Genomic DNA, 15,170 nt, shown 5'->3' with positions numbered 1-15,170 from the left:
CTCAGGATCAGTAATGTAATGTATGTACACAGTGACTGCACCAGCAGAATAGTGAGTGCAGCTCTGGAGTATAATACAGGATGTAACTCAGGATCAGTAATGTAATGTATGTACACAGTGACTGCACCAGCAGAATAGAGAGTGCAGCTCTGGAGTATAATACAGGATGTAACTCAGGATCAGTAATGTAATGTATGTACACAGTGACTCCACCAGCAGAATAGTGAGTGCAGCTCTGGGGTATAATACAGGATGTAACTCAGGATCAGTAATGTAATGTATGTACACAGTGACTCCACCAGCAGAATAGTGAGTGCAGCTCTGGAGTATAATACAGGATGTAACTCAGGATCAGTAATGTAATGTATGTGCACAGTGACTGCACCAGCAGAATAGTGAGCGCAGCTGTGAAGTATTATAAAGGATGTATTGTATTTTAATGGTATATGGAAATAATCTTGAATAGATAACCTTTTCATCTTAGCATCAGACCGATGTTAATATTCAGACTCAAGATGTTTTACTCTCTGATAAAAAAAAAAACAAAATCCAAAAACAGGTCATGAAGGACACACAAATGAAGTAAAATGCAATTTATAAGAGTTATACACATGAATCCTGGAAACTTTCAGAATTATTCATTCCATTCTTTATTGTTCTGACCAGCCAGAATCTCAGTCTGTAACTTTTCAAGCGACATTTTAAGATTTTTCCAAAATGTCTCTAAGCTTGGATTATTCTGTATTCCAGAAGTGGCTGCTTAGGAAATGTTCAGTTTCCCTCAGAGACTTTCTGTCTTCCACACTAATAAAGAAAAATCATGTTAAAAAAAAAAAAAGTTCTGCAACTGTCAAAACCTTCTGCAAAGTGATTAGCGGCTCATCTGGCTGCAGATCAGGGAGGTGAGCATGCAAATAAGATGAATTCTATCACCAAGGTCAGCTCCCTTCAGACAGCTGCAGACAGAAAATGAATGAGCCGGGAGTCCGAGCCCACAGCTCAGGGCAGCAGACTTCCCACACAAGCCGAGCGGAGACTGTTCTGTGCGCCTATGCTGACACTCACCTGTAGTAGGCGCTGCTCAGGTATAGACAAAGCGTTTATACAGCGTACAAGGGACAGTCTCATATCGCAGCGTTGACCTTGCTGTAGAAAGTTAGCTTTTTGAATTTATTGTTGTGCATTAATTTCGATAAATGCAAAGGCACAATGCAAAGTTATAAAGTCATGTCTGAGGCGCTGACACACGTGGCTCTGCTACATTATACAGTGGTGAGCCAAAGGTGAAAGTACATTTTATCTAAATCCTTATCTAAGAGCCTATTGTGCCCTAAATAGTAACATGGAGGACCGTAAAGAGTAACACACACAGTCTCATAGACAGTCGTGCAGCATGCGGTCACTGCTAGTCTTTCTGTGTCTCATAGACAGTCGTGCACCCTGCGGTCACTGCTAGTCTTTCTGTGTCTCATAGACAGTCGTGCACCCTGCGGTCACTGCTAGTCTTTCTGTGTCTCATAGACAGTCGTGCACCCTGTAGTCACTGCTAGTCTTTCTGTGTCTCATAGACAGTCGTGCACCCTGCGGTCACTGCTAGTCTTTCTGTGTCTCATAGACAGTCGTGCACCTTGCGGTCACTGCTAGTCTTTCTGTCTCCCATAGACATTTGTGTAGCCTGTGGTCACTGCTATCCTTTCTGTCTCCCATAGACAGTCGTACAACCTGCGGTCACTGCTAGTCTTTCTTTCTCCCATAGCCAGTCGTGCACCCTGCGGTCACTGCTAGTCTTTCTGTCTCCCATAGACATTTGTGTAGCCTGTGGTCACTGCTATCCTTTCTGTCTCCCATAGACAGTCGTGCAGCCTGCGGTCACTGCTAGTCTTTCTGTCTCCCATAGACAGTCGTGCACCCTGCGGTCACTGCTAGTCTTTCTTTCTCCCATAGACAGTCGTGCAGCCTGCGGTCACTGCTAGTCTTTCTGTGTCTCATAGACAGTCGTGCACCCTGCGGTCACTGCTAGTCTTTCTGTGTCTCATAGACAGTCGTGCACCCTGTAGTCACTGCTAGTCTTTCTGTGTCTCATAGACAGTCGTGCACCCTGCGGTCACTGCTAGTCTTTCTGTGTCTCATAGACAGTCGTGCACCTTGCGGTCACTGCTAGTCTTTCTGTCTCCCATAGACATTTGTGTAGCCTGTGGTCACTGCTATCCTTTCTGTCTCCCATAGACAGTCGTACAACCTGTGGTCACTGCTAGTCTTTCTTTCTCCCATAGCCAGTCGTGCAGCCTGCGGTCACTGCTAGTCTTTCTTTCTCCCATAGACGGTCGTGCAGCCTGCGGTCACTGCTAGTCTTTGTGTCTCATAGACAGTCGTGCACCCTGTGGTCACTGCTAGTATTTCTGTCTCCCATAGACAGTCGTGCACCCTGCGGTCACTGCTAGTCTTTCTGTGTCTCATAGACATTTGTGCAGCCTGCGGTCACTGCTAGTCTTTCTGTCTCCCATAGACAGTCGTGCATCCTATGGTCACTGCTAGTCTTTCTGTCTCCCATAGACAGTCGTGCACCCTGCGGTCACTGCTAGTCTTTCTGTGTCTCATAGACAGTCGTGCACCCTGCGGTCACTGCTAGTCTTTCTGTTTCCCATAGACAGTCGTGCAGCCTGTGGTCACTGCTAGTCTTTCTTTCTCCCATAGACAGTCGTGCAGCCTATGGTCACTGCTAGTCTTTCTTTCTCCCATAGACAGTCGTGCACCCAGGGGTCACTGCTAGTCTTTCTGTGTCTCATAGACAGTCGTGCACCCTGCGGTCACTGCTAGTCTTTCTGTGTCTTATAGACAGTCGTGCACCCTGTGGTCACTGCTAGTCTTTCTGTATCTCATAGACAGTCGTGCACCCTGTGGTCACTGCGAGTCTTTCTGTGTCTCATAGACAGTCGTACACCCTGTGGTCACTGCTAGTCTTTCTTTCTCCCATAGCCAGTCGTGCAGCCTGCGGTCACTGCTAGTCTTTCTTTCTCCCATAGACGGTCGTGCAGCCTGCGGTCACTGCTAGTCTTTCTGTGTCTCAAAGACAGTTGTGCACCCTGCAGTCACTGCTAGTCTTTCTGTGTCTCATACAGAGTGGTGCACCCTGCGGTCACTGCTAGCTTTTCTGTGTCTCATAGACAGTCGTGCACCCTGCGGTCACTGCTAGTCTTTCTGTGTCTCATAGACAGTCATGCAGCCTGCAGTCACTGCTAGTCTTTCTTTCTCCCATAGACAGTCATGCAGCCTGTGGTCACTGTTAGTCTTTCTGTTTCCCATAGACAGTCGTGCAGCCTGTGGTCACTGCTAGTCTTTCTGTGTCTCATAGACAGTTGTGCACCCTGTGGTCACTGCGAGTCTTTCTGTGTCTCATAGACAGTCGTGCACCCTGTGGTCACTGCGAGTCTTTCTGTGTCTCATAGACAGTCGTGCACCCTGCGGTCACTGCTAGTCTTTCTCTGTCTCATAGACAGTCGTGCAGCCTGCAGTCACTGCTAGTCTTTCTTTCTCCCATAGACAGTCATGCAGCCTGTGGTCACTGTTAGTCTTTCTGTTTCCCATAGACAGTTGTGCAGCCTGTGGTCACTGCTAGTCTTTCTGTGTCTCATAGACAGTCATGCACCCTGTGGTCACTGCGAGTCTTTCTGTTTCCCATAGACAGTTGTGCAGCCTGTGGTCACTGCTAGTCTTTCTGTGTCTCATAGACAGTCATGCACCCTGTGGTCACTGCGAGTCTTTCTGTGTCTCATAGACAGTTGTGCACCCTGTGGTCACTGCGAGTCTTTCTTTCTCCCAGACACAGCACACTTTATTATACAGGTCACAGAGAGACACACCGTTTTGCATCCTTTGAATTTTTAGCACCTTTACAAAATAACAATGTATTTCGACCCAGAAGCAGCGAGTGATGTGATCGCATCTCTGCACAGATCACTTTCTGTCCTTCACTTGAGATTCCAAATTAAAACCTGGTGAGGAGCAACAAAAAAGAAAAAAAAGGAAACAAGATGAACCTTAGACCCTATTAACAAACATATAATACTTTGCAGCTCGCGGGGCATCATTGCTGTGAGTGACTTGATGGAGAAATAAACTAATAAACCTGAACAAGACGGCGGAGGTCAGGGCGGAGGGAGCGGCGCGGGGGAACCATATTCCTGACCTTCTGCCTGATTAATATGAAATGGACTATGCTGCCTTATTAACTTGTGGAGCGTGCAGCTGAGATGACAATAGTCGCCCTCCCATCAGGGGACCAGGCAATCTAACAGTAATAACCAGGTCTGCACGGCGCCATTCTGCAGCTTCCATTACATCAATGTAATTAATAGCAGATGACATGTCCTTCAAAGTCAGAGGAAGTAGTCCCAGAGTCTCAGCATCTTATCCTCAGCTCTTATGTTGAATTTCTTGCTCATTATTAGTATTCCCATTTTTACCTCTCGATACATATTGTAAAGGTTTGCTACATTGAGTCTCTCTGCGGAGGTGCTGTCCCGAAATGTTGGCACAGGGAAGGATCTGTGGCCTTTTCTGTAGTGTGACTAATGAGGGTGATAGTTCTCCGCTCCGCCTGGGGCTTATAACACAAGTCTAAGGCTGTGTGCACACGCTGCGGATTCACCTGCGGAATTTTCCGCCCGGATTTGTGTAAATCCGCAAAACACCTGCGGTTTATCTGCAGTTTTTCTGCGGTTTCGCCTGCGGGTTTCTCCTGCGGTTTGGTACCTGTCATGGAGAAGGTGCCAAACCGCAGCGGAATCCGCACAAAGAATTGACATGCTGCGGATTTGAAACCGCAGCAAATCCGCGCGGAAAATTCCGCAACATCTGCACTGCGGATTTCATTTTCCATTGATTATAATGGTACTGTACCCCGCAGCAGAAACTGCTGCAGGACCAAACAGCTGCGGATCCACAGCAGAATCCGCAGCGTGTGCACACAGCTTAATGGCCGAGACTGAAGGAAGCAAAAGCGCAGTTTAATAGGAATAAACGATGTTTATTTGTAATGGAAAGATCCTTGAAGTCACTGCGTCTCTGTGACATCACATCTCTGTCAGTCTAAAGTGATGACATCACTTCTCTCCAAATATATCACTTGGGTAAATCAAAACAGAGAAGCTGGGACATTGTAATTTTGCAAAAATCCACCTTAGACACCTGGGCTTAAAAGTTCTGTAATTGTCTAATATACCGTACTTTGGACTCGATTCATCATTTGCATATTTTATGTCACTTTTTCTTTTTTTTTATCCTGTGGTTTTGCTGATGTTTATTGCGCCAAATTCATCCAAATGGTGCACGCGGTTCATGAATTTTGCGCAAAGGCAAAATGGTCATTTGTTTTCCTGTTTTTGCAACTTAGAGTATTTTTTTCAAAATGTTGCAAAAATTGCTCAAAAATTTATGCCCCTAAAATCACTCCGGGAGGACTGGAGGACATTTGTGATAAATTTTGCAACAAATAATAAATCTGCCGAAGTATCGGGAAGCCCTAAACCCCGTCCATAGCGATGCGCTAAAAAACAGACAATAAAACAGACCAAAAAAAAACATGCGAGCACATATAAAAGAGGCATAAAGAGGCACAAATGTAAAGGTGCAAAACACCAAAAACTGAACATAAAAGCTGCAAATTCAATAATCAGTCAGGTCCTTAGGCCCACATTCATCATTTATGGGTTTTTTTTAAGTCTCTTTTCTTTTACTGTATGTCTTGTGATATTCATTCACATTCGTTATGCAAAATTCTTCAAAATGGTTCATGCGGTCCAAAATTGTCATTTTGTTCCGTCTTTAACTATTCTTGTGACTTTTTATTACAAAATGTTGCACTTTTTACAAAATAGCACAAAATTGGCATCAAAATATCAGGGATATTTAATATCACTCTAGTGAAGGACAGGAGAACATTTGCGCCAAATTTTGGGACTTTTTTAAAAGGCGAAATTGATAAATCGGACAAAACCATCTGGAAAATCCACAATGACGAACATAAATAAAGAATCAGACACAAATGAAAAACTGGCGGAAGTTACCAAAAACTGAGCAAAAAACAGGCGCAAACGCAATAATGAATCAGGGACTTTATGTTTCTTCATCAATTCTTTTTGCTGTCAGGGAATCAAATATTCATTTTGTGACATCAAACGTTGCACCTCTGGCTTCATCCATCCTATGCATTTCATTAAAAAAAATCCTGTTGGCAGATTGATACTGCCTGGTCATGGATCCGATGAAGCAGAGCCTGATGGCAACCAGTATGTTTGCCTTTTCATAGAAAACATAGGGCTCGCTTCACCCAGGTGTTTTTGGCAGTTTCCAGGCTTGAAATTTGCAAAGTTTTTGCACTTACAGAAGCACTCCACCTCCTCCACCTCCTCCTTCTCCTCCTCCTTTTCCTCCTTATCCTCCTCCCCACTATAAATTTTATCCTCTTAATATATTGCAATCATATTATATAGCACTGTGTACTTATAATTGCTCATTTTCTCCTTGTACCGAGTTAATTCTTTTCTTTCCATTAGGGTTATGACATCAAGTGAATAAAAACTGATGAGCTAAATCCCGCTAAGCTCTATGTAGGCACAGGAGGTCAATTTTCCCTTTATGAGTCATGAGTCACTGCAAAAGTCAATGGCTGGGTGGGAGGAGGGAGCTGCTTGGTCAGGAGGTGAAGAGGGGAATGATAAATGCAGGGACAAGAGACTTCCTGTTTCTACATAGAGCATAATTATCTTAGTAGAAAGACAAAATGAGCAAGTGTAAGTACACAGTGCTTCATAATAGGATGACTGCAGTATATTAAGAAGACATAAACTTTGATGGGAGGAGGAGGAAGATGAGGAGAACATGGAGGAGGATGAGAAGAACGAGCCGGACAAAGGTGAGGAGGAGGAGGGGAAAGATGAGGAGGAGGAGAAAGAGGAAGAGGAGGAGGATATGGAAAGAAGGATGAGGGGAAGGCGCACGCAGAGGAGGAGGAGGAGTGGGAGGAGGGGGACGAGGAGGAGGGCTTCTTTGACAAGGTTGCACTGCCTCCTCTAACATTCAACCCTTCCCACTACCCCAGCTCCATTTCTGCCCCTCCTCACGTAGCTTTCTGTCACGCGGCGGCTGCCGCGCACTCCTCTCTTTGCCTCCTCCCGGCCGCAGCTTACCCATCCTCCGGTGTCCTGCTCCCCTCTGCGCCGGCGGCCGCGGTCTTCTCCGCGGTCCTCCCCGGCTCCTCTTCTCCGTCCGGCGGTCTCCTCCGTCTGGTCTTCCGGACCGCGCCGGGTGCACGCTCCCGCCCCTCCTGCTCGGCGGGCGCGCGCACATACTGTGCCTGGGCACGCGCGCGCCTCCTCCTCCTCCTCCTGAGGATGCGCGCCTGCTCCTCCTCCACTTTAGGTCATGACCCGGAAGTCCTCCTACTAGCCCCTATATCTGGCCGCCTCTTCCTGCCAGCGGTGCCTGAGTATCACTGCTTTTCCCTAGTGATTCTGGCCGCCCTCTATGCACGCTATCGCGTCCTGTCCATCCGTTGCTCGTTCACCTCTCCATTTTCCTCTCTCCTAGGTCCTGTGTCTCCAAGCCGTGCCCGCCTGTCCTGTGTCTCCTAGCCGTGCCCGCCTGTCCTGTGTCTCCTAGCCGTGCCCGCCTGTCCTGTGTCTCCTAGCCGTGCCCGCTTGTCCTGTGTCTCCCAGCCGTGCCCGCCTGTCCTGTGTCTCCCAGCCGTGCCCGCCTGTCCTGTGTCTCCAGGCCGTGCCCGCCTGTCCTGTGTCTCCTAGCCGTGCCCGTCTGTCCTGTGGTTCCCAGCCGGTACCGTCAGTCCTGTATCCCCAACTCGGCTCTAGCTGTCTGTCTGTCGTTACTTCCCAGGGTACCAGCTGCCGTGGTAATAGTTACCCGCGGGCTTGCCCCAAACGCTCCCTGTATAGGGGGTGGTCCACCTGGTCAGCTCGCCCCCCGGGAGGTTCGTTGCCACGGTCTAGCGGGTCCACCCAGTGGCGTAGCAACTGTTTGTGGCGCCCGGGGCGGTCGAAAAATTTGCCGCCCCTTTGGTCGATGATAATCCGGAAGCATCAGGAGAGCCCACACTACACTCAAAGATCTAATTTTTAGTCTGCTACTAACTCTGCTGTTATTATTTCTACATTTCTAAACTTTCATCTTCTTGCAGTTCTCTCTCTATATATACACTCACTGGCCACTTTATTAGGTACACCTGTCCAACGGTGTGTTAAGACTTAATTTCTAATCAGCCAATCACATGGCGGCAACTCAGTGCATTTAGGCATGTAGACATGGTCAAGACAATCTCCTGCAGTTCAAACCGAGCATCAGTATGGGGAAGAAAGGTGATTTGAGTGCCTTTGAACGTGGCATGACTGTTGGTGCCAGAAGGGCTGGTCTGAGAATTTCAGAAACTGCTGATCTACTGGGATTTTCACGCACAACCATCTCTAGGGTTTACAGAGAATGGTCCGAAAAAGAAAAAAAATCCAGTGAGCGGCAGTTCTGTGGCCGGAAATGCCATGTTGATGCCAGAGGTCAGAGGAGAATGGGCAGACTGGTTCGAGCTGATAGAAAGGCAACAGTGACTCAAATTGCCACCCGTTACAACCAAGGTAGGCAGAAGAGCATCTCTGAACGCACAGTGCGTCGAACTTTGAGGCAGATGGGCTACAGCAGCAGAAGACCACACTGGGTACCACTCCTCTCAGCTAAGAACAGGAAACTGAGGCTACAATTTGCACAAGCTCATCGAAATTGGACAGTAGAAGATTGGAAAAACGTTGCCTGGTCTGATGAGTCTCGATTTCTGCTGCGACATTCGGATGGTAGGGTCAGAATTTGGCGTAAACAACATGAAAGCATGGATCCATCCTGCCTTGTATCAACGGTTCAGGCTGGTGGTGGTGGTGTCATGGTGTGGGGAATTTTTTCTGGGCACTCTTTGGGCCCCTTGGTACCAATTGAGCATCGTTGCAACGCCACAGCCTACCTGAGTATTGTTGCTGACCATGTCCATCCCTTTATGACCACAATGTACCCAACATCTGATGGCTACTTTCAGCAGGATAATGCGCCATGTCATAAAGCTCGAATCATCTCAGATTGGTTTCTTGAACATGACAATGAGTTCACTGTACTCAAATGGCCTCCTCAGTCACCAGATCTCAATCCAATAGAGCATCTTTGGGATGTGGTGGAACGGGAGATTCGCATCAGGGATGTGCAGCCGACAAATCTGCGCCAACTGTGTGATGCCATCATGTCAATATGGTCCAAAATCTCTGAGGAATGCTTCCAGCACCTTGTTGAATCTCTGCCACGAAGAATTGAGGCAGTTCTGAAGGCAAAAGGGGGTCCAACCCCTTACTAGCATGGTGTACCTAATAAAGTGGCCAGTGAGTGTATATGTATGTATTAGCTTGATGATGCTGGATGAAGACCTAATGGCTTTTTTTAATAATAATTTTTAATAATGTGACAGAAAAAAACAGAAAATATATGGGGAGGAGATGTACGAGGACACGTATATGGGGGGATGTACGAGGACACGTATAGGGGGAGATGTACGAGGACACGTATATATGGATATGGGGGATGTACGAGGACACGTATAGGGGGATGTACGAGGACACGTATATATGGGGGGATGTACGAGGACACGTATAGGGGGATGTACGAGGACACGTATATATGGGGGGATGTACGAGGACACGTATAGGGGGATGTACGAGGACACGTATAGGGGGATGTACGAGGACACGTATAGGGGGATGTACGAGGACACGTATAGGGGGATGTACGAGGACACGTATAGGGGGATGTACGAGGACACGTATATATGGGGGGATGTACGAGAACACTTATATGGGGGATGATTATTGTATTAGGACACCTGTGGTGTGATGTCTATGTGGCATGTGACAGCTGTCTGTGGCTTCTCCCGTACAGATGTTGGTGGTGCATTCTCCGGTAATGGCCGCGGTGCACCCAGCAGCCTCTCCCACAAATCGCCTCCATACCATGCTCCCCAGTATCCCACCTCACCCCGTGCAGTACTGTCCTACCCTTTTCCTCTCGCTCCCAGCCGGGGCAGCAGCACCGCCATATTCTTTCCTCCTCCCGGGAGCATCAATAGGGCGGAGCCTCTGCAGCTGCTACGGTGCCAGGACGGGACAGAAAACCTAGGAAAGCAGAGCTGCTGCTGTGCTGACACATGCGCAGAGTGTACACACACAGGTGTATACACACACACAGACACACACACACAGGCATACACACACACATAGGTGTATATACACACACACACACACAGGTGTATACACACACACACGTGTATACACACACACACAGACACACACACACAGGCATACACACACACAGGCATACACACACTCATAGGTGTATATACACACACAGGTGTATACACACACACAGGCATACACAAACACAGGCATACACACACACATATGTGTATATACACAGACACACACACACAGGCGTACACACACACAGGCGTACACACACACACATAGGTGTATATACACACACACAGACACACACACACACAGGTGTATACACACACACAGACACACACACAGGCATACACAAACACAGGTGTACACACACATAGGTGGATACACACACAGGCGTACACACACACAGGTGTATACATACACACACATAGGTGGATACACACACATAGGTGTACATACACACACACATAGGTGGATACACACAAACAGGTGTACACACACACACATAGGTGTACACACACACACATAGGTGGATACACACAAACAGGTGTACACACACACACATAGGTGTACATACACACACATAGGTGGATACACACACACGGGCGTACACACACACACACACACAGGTGTATACACACACACACACACACAGGCATACACAAACACAGGCATACACACACACATAGGTGTATATACACAGACACACACACAGGCGTACACACACACACAGACACACACACACACACAGGCATACACAAATACAGGTGTACACACACATAGGTGGATACACACACACAGGTGTACACACACACACACACACAGACACACACATAGGTGGATACACACACAGGTGGATACACACACAGGTGGATACACACACACAGGTGTATACATACACACACAGACATACACACACACAGGTGTACATACACACACACACACACACACACACACACACACATAGGTGTACATACACACACACACATAAGTGTACATACACACACACAGGTGTACATACACACACACACACACAGGTGTACATACACACACACACACAGGTGTACATACACACACACACACAGGTGTACATACACACACACACACATAGGTGTACATACACACACACACATAAGTGTACATACACACACACACAGTGTGGCTGCATGCACAGATCCTTTCGCTGCTGCACATGGTGAGACACAGGCAGCGGTGTTGGTGGCACATAACTGCACACAATGGAGGCAGACACACACCCAGCGCAGCCTGTGATGAGGATGACAGCTGCCTGCACACAGGGCCGCCGGGGGCAGCCGCAGACCACCTTACCCCAGCCCCGCACTCACCAGCTCACTGCTTGGCTCTTCCTAACATGGCTCCTTGTGTGCATCACATTCCTGGCAGTCGCAACCATCCCACCATGACAGTCCTCCAGTGCAGCGGGGCTGACGTCAGCACTGCCTCTGCCCAGCGCAGCGCTGCTCACTGAGGGTCCAGGCGGAGAGGAGGGAGAAGCTGCTAGGTAGCAGGGGTACAGAGACTCCCGATAGGCGGAGGAGAAGGATGGAGGAAGGGTGGGAAGAGGCTGCATTACATTACCCCCTCACTGCACAGCCCCGCAGGCCGAAATGTACAGTCAGTGAGAGAGTCCAGGCTCCGCGCTTCTCCCACAGAGGAGAGGAATTGCTTCTGCTGCCGCGCCGCCCCCACACACGTGCCGCCTGGGGCGGACCGCCCCCCCCCCGCCCCCCCCACGCTACGCCACTGGGTCCACCCCAGGTGTACCTCACAGAATACTCAGGCCATGGATCCCGCTGGTACCCCGACCCCGACCCAAAAGGAACTTTTGTTCCTTCGTGAGAATCAGGCGAGGATCATGTCATTCCTCAAGTCAATGGAGTCCAGACTTTCTTCTCTGCAAACCTCCGATCCGGGGATTGCCTCCCAAATCTCCGGCTTACAGCAGGAGCTTGCTCAGCAGCGCGACACCCAGGCCCATATTTTGAACTACCTAGCCTCTGTAGATAACCGCCTTCTAGCTCTACAGACGGCGGCCGCTGTCCCTGCGCCTGCGGCAGCTTCTCAGTCCTCGCCCCGCTTGGCCAAACCCCCACGCTATAGTGGAGATCCCAAACTCTGTCGGGGGTTCATTAACCAGTGCCAGTTGCACTTCGAGCTGGCATCCCTGCAGTATCCCTCCGACCGGGCCAAGGTGGCCTTTATGATTTCCCACTTAGAGGGTGAGGCATTGGCTTGGGTGAATCCTTTGTGGGAGCGAGATGACCCGATAGTCTCCCAGCTCGCAACCTTCTTGGAGACATTTCGTAAGGTCTTTGATGAACCCGGCCGTCTGGTCTCCGCCACCGAGTCCTTATTTTGCCTTCGCCAGGGTGCTCTCTCTGTGGGACAGTACGCCATCCAGTTCCGTACGTTGTCTTCTGAACTAGGATGGAACAATGAGGCTCTAGTAGGGGCTTTTTGGCGTGGCTTGTCGCCCCGAATCAAAGATGAGTTGGCAGGCAGGGATACACCTACGTCTTTGGAAGATCTCATCTCGCTGGCAACGCGAATTGACCTGCGTTTCCGGGAGCGTTCCCTCGAGGTCGCCAGGGAGAGAAGACCCACTCGGTTTTCTCCTCCGACACGCAGTCCTCCCCGCTCTCGGCCTTCCACCTCGGCGTCAGCCCCTGAACCTATGCAGGTTGACCGACTCAGGCCCGCAGAGCTACGCCGCCAGGAGAGACTCACTCATGGTCTTTGTCTCTATTGTGGCAGTGCTTCCCACCTTCTACGTTCCTGCCCTGTGAGGCCGGGAAACTCATCCGCCTAGGACAGGTAAGAGAGGCCTCCCTAGGTGCCTTTGACACCTCTCTACCTTTGACCCTTCCTGTTTTGTTTATCCAGGGATCCAAACGTTTCTCGGAGTTAGCCTATATTGACTCAGGGGCTGCTGGTAATTTTATCCAACTCGAGGCGGTGAAGAGATTGGGGATACCAGTTAGGTCCTTGGTAGTGTTGAGCATTCCGATACCGCAAGTATCGGGTATCGGCCGATACTTGCTGTATCGGAATTCCGATACCGACTTCCGATATTTTTTCAATATCGGAAGTCGGCATCGGAATCGGAAGTTCAGTTGATTGACAGCCTGACGTCATCATGATGCGCGGTGTGTGCGCATCATGATGCGCCGTCATTTCGGGCCTTCCGGGGGTCTCTGCCGGCCTGCCGGGGGGCTGTGTGGACTGCCCGGGGTCTGTACCGGCCTGCCGGGGGGCTGTGCCGGCCTGCCGGTGGTCTGTGCACCCTGTGGGGGTCTGTACCGGCCTGCCGGGGGGCTGTGCCGGCCTGCCGGTGGTCTGTGCACCCTGTGGGGGTCTGTACCGGCCTGCCGGGGGGCTGTGCTGATGTCCGGGGGTCTGTGCAAGCATCGTCCGATGGGACTACAAGTCCCATCTGGCGATGCCTGCTACCATGACAGTGATTGACACATTAGCCAATGATGGGACAGTAGTAGTCCCATCATCCGGCTAATGTGTTAAATGTAAAAAAAAAAAAAAATACTACATACATACTACATGCATGCTACATACATACTACATGCTACATACATACTACATGCTACATACATACTACATACATACCACATACATACTACATACATACTACATACATACCACATACATACCACATACATACTACATACATACTACATACATAACACATATATACTACATGCATGCTACATACATACTACATGCTACATATATACTACATGCATACTACATACATACTACATACATACTACATGCATGCTACATACATACTACATGCTACATACATACCACATATATACTACATGCATGCTACATACATACTACATGCTACATACATACTACATATATACTACATGCATGCTACATACATACTACATGCTACATACATACTACATATATACTACATGCATGCTACATACATACTACATGCTACATACATACTACATACATACTACATATATACTACATGCATGCTACATACATACTACATGCTACATACATACCACATACATACTACATACATACTACATGCTACATACATACTACATATATACTACATGCATGCTACATACATACTGCATGCTACATACATACTACATACATACTACATATATACTACATGCATGCTACATACATACTACATGCTACATACATACCACATACATACTACATACATACTACATGCTACATACATACTACATATATACTACATGCATGCTACATACATACTGCATGCTACATACATACTACATACATACTACATATATACTACATGCATGCTACATACATACTACATGCTACATACATACCACATACATACTACATACATACTACATGCTACATACATACTACATATATACTACATGCATGCTACATACATACTACATGCTACATACATACTACATACATACTACATATATACTACATGCATGCTACATACATACTACATGCTACATACATACCACATACATACTACATACATACTACATGCTACATACATACTACATATATACTACATGCATGCTACATACATACTGCATGCTACATACATACTACATACATACTACATATATACTACATGCATGCTACATACATACTACATGCTACATACATACCACATACATACTACATACATACTACATGCTACATACATACTACATATATACTACATGCATGCTACATACATACTGCATGCTACATACATACTACATACATACTACATATATACTACATGCATGCTACATACATACTACATGCTACATACATACCACATACATACTACATACATACTACATGCTACATACATACTACATATATACTACATGCATGCTACAT

The sequence above is a fragment of the Dendrobates tinctorius genome, unplaced genomic scaffold, assembly GCF_039654945.1.
Source record: "Dendrobates tinctorius isolate UK_male_01 unplaced genomic scaffold, ASM3965494v1 ptg000143l, whole genome shotgun sequence".
In the NCBI taxonomy this organism is placed as follows: domain Eukaryota; kingdom Metazoa; phylum Chordata; class Amphibia; order Anura; family Dendrobatidae; genus Dendrobates; species Dendrobates tinctorius.
The sequence above is the reverse complement of the archived record's forward strand: the minus strand, read 5'-3'. Positions refer to the sequence as shown.